A 6,000-nucleotide genomic window follows, 5' to 3' on the forward strand; every position below is an offset into this window, starting at 1 on the left:
CATTCTCCTGATTTGCAAGGTCCACCTGCAACCTCGCTGCTACCCTACTCCTAGGCTCCAGTGTTTTCATTCCCCTGCCTGCACACTTTCACTGTAATATCATCTTCCCAATTCATCAGTGTTGATAAAATACGCCATAATTTTTATTGGTTGTTCTTTCATTTGTGTTCACTTGAAAACAAAGGTCATTCCTCTGCTAAGGACTCAGACTTGTAATATTCTTTGTTTTCACTACTTAGGATGGGATGCTTCACATTCTCACCACAAACACCTGCAATCCTAGCTACAGGAGAGCTCCCTGGCCCTTGCAGGCCCTGAGTGTACTATAGAGAGCTGCCTCGTGTCCCAGAGAAGGAATTTGTACTGGGTCACATGCTCCTCCTGGGACCCAAATGCTGCATGGCAACATTCTGAGAGTGGAGCCAACACAAGACTACATGCTGCCCTGGGGTACATATCCACTCAGAGGACTGCATCATTACAACCTTGGCTGGACCCAGCAATACAGCTGTGTCCCTAGCATCCAAGCCCATGCAGTAGGCTACACCCCAGGGAACAGAGAGCTCAGCACCTCAGGGAGGCTGCTCCTAGGACATAGGGAGCCAAAACATATGCTACATAGAGTTTGAGAGCAACCTGCTTGGGACCACTGCCACTGACAGTGATCTCACTCCCTTGAGGGGAGAGCCTGTTGTGTACCTGTATGAGCCATCTGGGGACCCAAAACCCAGCCTGACTAAGCCACCGTGCCATCACAGGTGCTCATGCATGCTGCTTGAGGGCCTGAGGACTGACTGGTCTGCCCAGACCACCACTGCCACTGCACATACCTGCACATGTTGCCTAGAAGCCAAAAGACTGGCCTTCCTGGACCACCACTGCCATTGCAGACACCTGGCTGCCCAGGAGGCTGAGGATTGGCCTTCCTGGACTTCTATCACCACTGCTAACACTCTCACATACTACCTGAGGGCTCAAAGATTGGCTTGCCTGGCCTACTGCCACAATCATGCCATCACCACTTTGGACAATCATGTGTGCTAGCCAGAGTCCCAAAAACTAGCTCATCCTAATTGCTGCTGTCATTTTAGTTGCCTGACTTGCTCCCTGGGGGCCCAAGGACTGGCCCACCCATCTCACTGCTATTGCCACCTGTGTGCCCTGCCCAGGGATCCAAGGACCAGACTGATCAGGGCCTGCCACCATGACAGATGGTGCTCAGCCACACCACTCAGGGGCCTAAGAACTGGTCTGCCTGGTACCCCAGTTCCAAGGAAAGGCTCACTACAGCCTCTACAAACAATAGTAGCCTAAGCCACTGAGAAACTCTCCGACACCACTGACATTGATTACACCCAAATAAATCATGGAAAGTACACTATGGTGCCTACCCAGAGCTATAGCAAAAGTACCCTACCTAACCAACACTATGCATAAATTTATAGGAAAAAGACTTTTCCTATGAAGGCTACTCCACAAAATTGGAAGAACCAACTGTTACACCACATACACAGATTTCAACATAAGGACAGAAGAAACATGAATAAGCAAGGAAACATGACGTATGAAACACACACACACACACACACACACACACACACACACACACACCCTCTTCAGTAACAGGCCCCAAAGAAAAGGAAATATATGAAATGCCTGAAAAAGGAATTAAAAATAATGATCTTAAGGATACTTAGTGAGATACAAGAGAACACAGATAGATGATACAAAAAAATAAGGAAACTATTATATTATTTAAATGGGAAATTTTTAAAAGAGCTAGAAATCATTAAAAGACACAAACAGGAATCCTGGAATCCTGAAACTAAAGAACTGAATGAATGAAAAAATATGTAAGTACAATTTCAACAATTGACCAGATCAAGAAGAAAAATAAATTTCTGAACTTGAAGACAGGTCTGAAATAACCCAGTCAGACACACACACAAAAAAAATGACTTAAAAAGTGTATAGAACCAAACATAACATATAACATACCATCAATAGACTAAACATTCAAATTTGGAAGTTCCAGAAGGAGAACATATAGGGAAATGCATAGGAAATCTATTTAACGAATAATAGCTGAAAACTCCCCAAGTCATGGAAGAGGTATAAACATTCAGATACAGAAAGCTCAAAGGTAATCAAATAGATTCAACCCAAAAAGATATTCTCTGAGGCAAATTACAATCAAACTGTCAAAAGTCACAGACACAGAGATAATTCTAAAATAGCAAGGGAAAAACGTCAAATCACATATAAGGACATTTCTATTAGACTAACAGCATAATTTTTATCAGAAACATTATAAGTCAGGAGAGTATGGGATGATATATTCAAAGTATGGGAAGAAAAAAAAAAAGTGGCAACCAAGAATACTCTACATAACAAAGTTATCCTTCAGAAATAGAAGAGAAAAAAGTTTTTTTCCAGACAGGCAAAACCTAAAGGAATTCATCACCACTGGACTGGTCCTACAAGAAATATTAAGGGACTCCTACATTTAGAAGTGAAAGAAAAATGTCTACCATCATGAGAACACACAAAAGTACAAAACTCACTGATAGAGTAGATACACAAATGAGAAAAATAAAGGAATCAAACATCACTACAGAAAATCATCAAATTGCAGAAGTAAATAACAAGAGAGAAAGAAAGGAAGAAAGGATATACAAAACAATTAGAAACCAATGAACAAAATGACAGGAGTAATTTATCACTTATCAATAATAATGTAAATTGTTTAAATTCCTCAATTGAAACATAAAGACTGGTTGAATGAATTAAAAAAAAAAAAGACCAAACTTTATGCTGCCTACAAGAACCCACTCCACCTGTAAGACACACATAGACTGAAAGTGAAGAGATGAAAAAAGATATCCCATGCAAACAGAAACCAAAATTGTCCAGAAGTAGCTATACTTATATCAGATAAAGTAGTTTTTAAGCAAAAAAATTAAAAAGACAAAGAAGATCATTATGTAATAGTAAAGGGATCAGTTGAATAAGAGGATATAACAATTGCAAATATATATGCACACAACATTGGAGCACCCAGATATATAAAGCCAATATAATTAGAGCCAAAGAGAGAGATAGACCCCAATACAATAATAGTTAGGGACATTAACAGCCCACTTTCAGCACTGGACATATCACTTGGACACAAAACCAACAAAGAAATATCCAACTTAAATTGCACAACAGACTAAATGGACCTAATGGACATTTACAGAACATTTTATACATTAGCTGAAGAATAGACATTCTTCTCCCGAGCATATGGAACATTTTCTAGAATATACCATATATTAGGCCACAAAACAAATCTCAACAAATAAAGAAGCAAAATCATAACAAATATTATCTCAGACCAAAATGATATTAAACTAGAAATCAACAACAAGAGAAACTCTAAATACTGTACAAATACATGGAAACTAAATAATGTCCTCCCAAATTATTATTGGTCAATGAAAATATTAAGAAGAAAGTCAAAAGATTCTTTGAAATAAAATGGGGAAGCACAACATGCCAAAACCTATGGGAGACAAGAAAAGCAATACCATGAGGGGAGTTTATAGCAATAAATAGCTACATCGAAAAAGAAGAAAGACTCTAAATAAATTGCTTAATAATCTACATCAAGGAACTAGAAAAGCAAAAATAGATCAAACCCAAAATTAGTAGAAGGGAAAATAAAAATAATAAAAAACAGGAGAAGAACAAAATGAAATAGAGACTAAAACAACAATCAAAGAAGATCAATGAAATGAAAAGTTGGTTTTTGAAAAAATAAACAATGTTTACAAGTTATTAGAGTAACGAAGAAAAAGGAGAGAAAAGCCAAATAAATAAAGCCAGAAACAAAAACAAGACATTAAAACTGATAATAGAAATTAAAAGAATCATTAGAGACTTTTATGATCTATATGCCAACAAATGCCAACCTAGAGGAAATGGACAAATTTTTGGACACATATAACCTACCAAGATTGAACAAGGAAGAAATAGAAAACCTGAATAGACCAATAATGAGTAACACTGAATAAGCACTTAAAAAAAACCCCCAAAAAGAAAAGCCCAGGGCTAGATGGCTTTACTACTAAATTCTACCAACATTTTAAAGAACAAGAATTATTTCCAAACTCTTCAAAAAAATTGAGGAGTAGCGAATTCTTCCTAACTCATTCTATGAGGCCAGCATTACCTTGTCATCAAAACCAAACAAGAACACTGCAAACAAATAAGCAAACAAAAACTACAGGCCAATTTCACTAATGAAAAATTAACATAACTGATGCAAAAATCCTCCACAAAAGATTAGTGAACTAAATCCAACAACATATCAAAAAGATAATGTGCCATAACCAAGTGGAATTTATCTCAGTAATGCAAGAATGGTTCAACATACAGAATCAATAAGTGTGATATATCTCATCAACAGAATGAAGGACAAAAACCACATGATCATGTCAATAGTTGGAGAAAAAGCATTTGATAAAATGTAATCTTTCTTGATGATAAAAACTCTCAATAAATTAGGTATAAAAGGAACACACTTCAACACAATAAAGACCATATATGAAAAACCCACTGGTAACATCATACTGAATGCGGTATGCCTACTTTCACCACTGTTATTCAACATAGTACTGAAGGTCATAGACAGAGCAATTAGGCAAGAGAGGAAATAAAAGGCTTCCAAATTGGGAAAGAAGTTGATTTGTCCCTCTTTGCAGATGATGTAATAGTATATATAGAAAAACCTAAAGATTTTACCAAAGAACTCTTTCAACTGATAAATAAATTCAGTAATGTTGCAGGATACAAATCAACATACAAAAATCAGTAATATTTCTATACACCAATAACAAGTTGACTGAAAAATGAATCAAGAAAGCAGTCCCATTTGAAATTTCTTAAAAACAAAAACAAAAACAAAACCCATAGGTATAAATTTAACCAAGAAGGTAAAAGATCTCTATGATGAAAACTGAAAACTGATGAAAGAAATTGAAGAGAACAGAAAAAAATGGAATGACATTCCATTCTCACACATTAGAATAATTAATATTGTTAAAATGACCACACTGCCCAAAGCAATCTACAGATTTAATGCAATCCCTATCAAAATACCAGTGACATTCTTCACATAAATAGTAAAACAATCCTAAAGTTCCTATGGAACTACAAAAGACACTAAATAGCCAAAGCAATTCTTAGCAAAATAAAAAAGCTGGAAGCATCACAATATCTGACTTCAAAATATATTACAGACCTATAGGTCTAGGCAAAGATTTTATAGCTAAGGCCTCAAAAGCATGGACAACTAAAACAAAAATAGACAAATGGACTATATCAAACTGAAAAGTTTCCATACAGCAAAGGAAACAAATAACAAAGCAAAGAGACAACCTGGAGAATGGGAGAAAATATTTGTAAACTACTCCTCTGAAATATACAAGGAACCCAAACAACTTAACAGCCAAAAACCCAAATAATCAGATTTTAAAATGGGCAAATGATCTAAATAAGCATTTCTCAAAAGAAAACCACATCAACAAATATATGAAACAATGCTCAATATCACTAATTATGAGGGAAACGCAAATAAAATACCAAAGGAGCTATCATCTCAGTCCGGGAAGAATAGCTATTGGCAAAAAGACAAATAAAAACAAAAATAAACACTGACGAAGATGTGAAGAAAAGGGAACTCTTATACTCTGTTAGTGGGAATGTAAACTAACACAGTCATTCTGGAGGACAGTGTGGAGGTTCCTCAAAAAACTAAAAATGGAAGTACCATACTATCCAGCAATAATACCCAGTATTTACCCGAAGGAAAGGAAACTAGTACAAGGAGATACCTACACTTTCATGTTTATTGCAATATTATTCACAACAGCCAAAAAATGGAATCATTCAAAGTGTCTATTGACAAATGAATGGATAAAGAAAGTATGGTGTATGTACACTGTGGAATACTAGCCA

The sequence above is a fragment of the Sapajus apella genome, unplaced genomic scaffold, assembly GCF_009761245.1.
Source record: "Sapajus apella isolate SASKATOON/1434 unplaced genomic scaffold, GSC_monkey_1.0 scaffold52, whole genome shotgun sequence".
Taxonomy (NCBI): domain Eukaryota; kingdom Metazoa; phylum Chordata; class Mammalia; order Primates; family Cebidae; genus Sapajus; species Sapajus apella.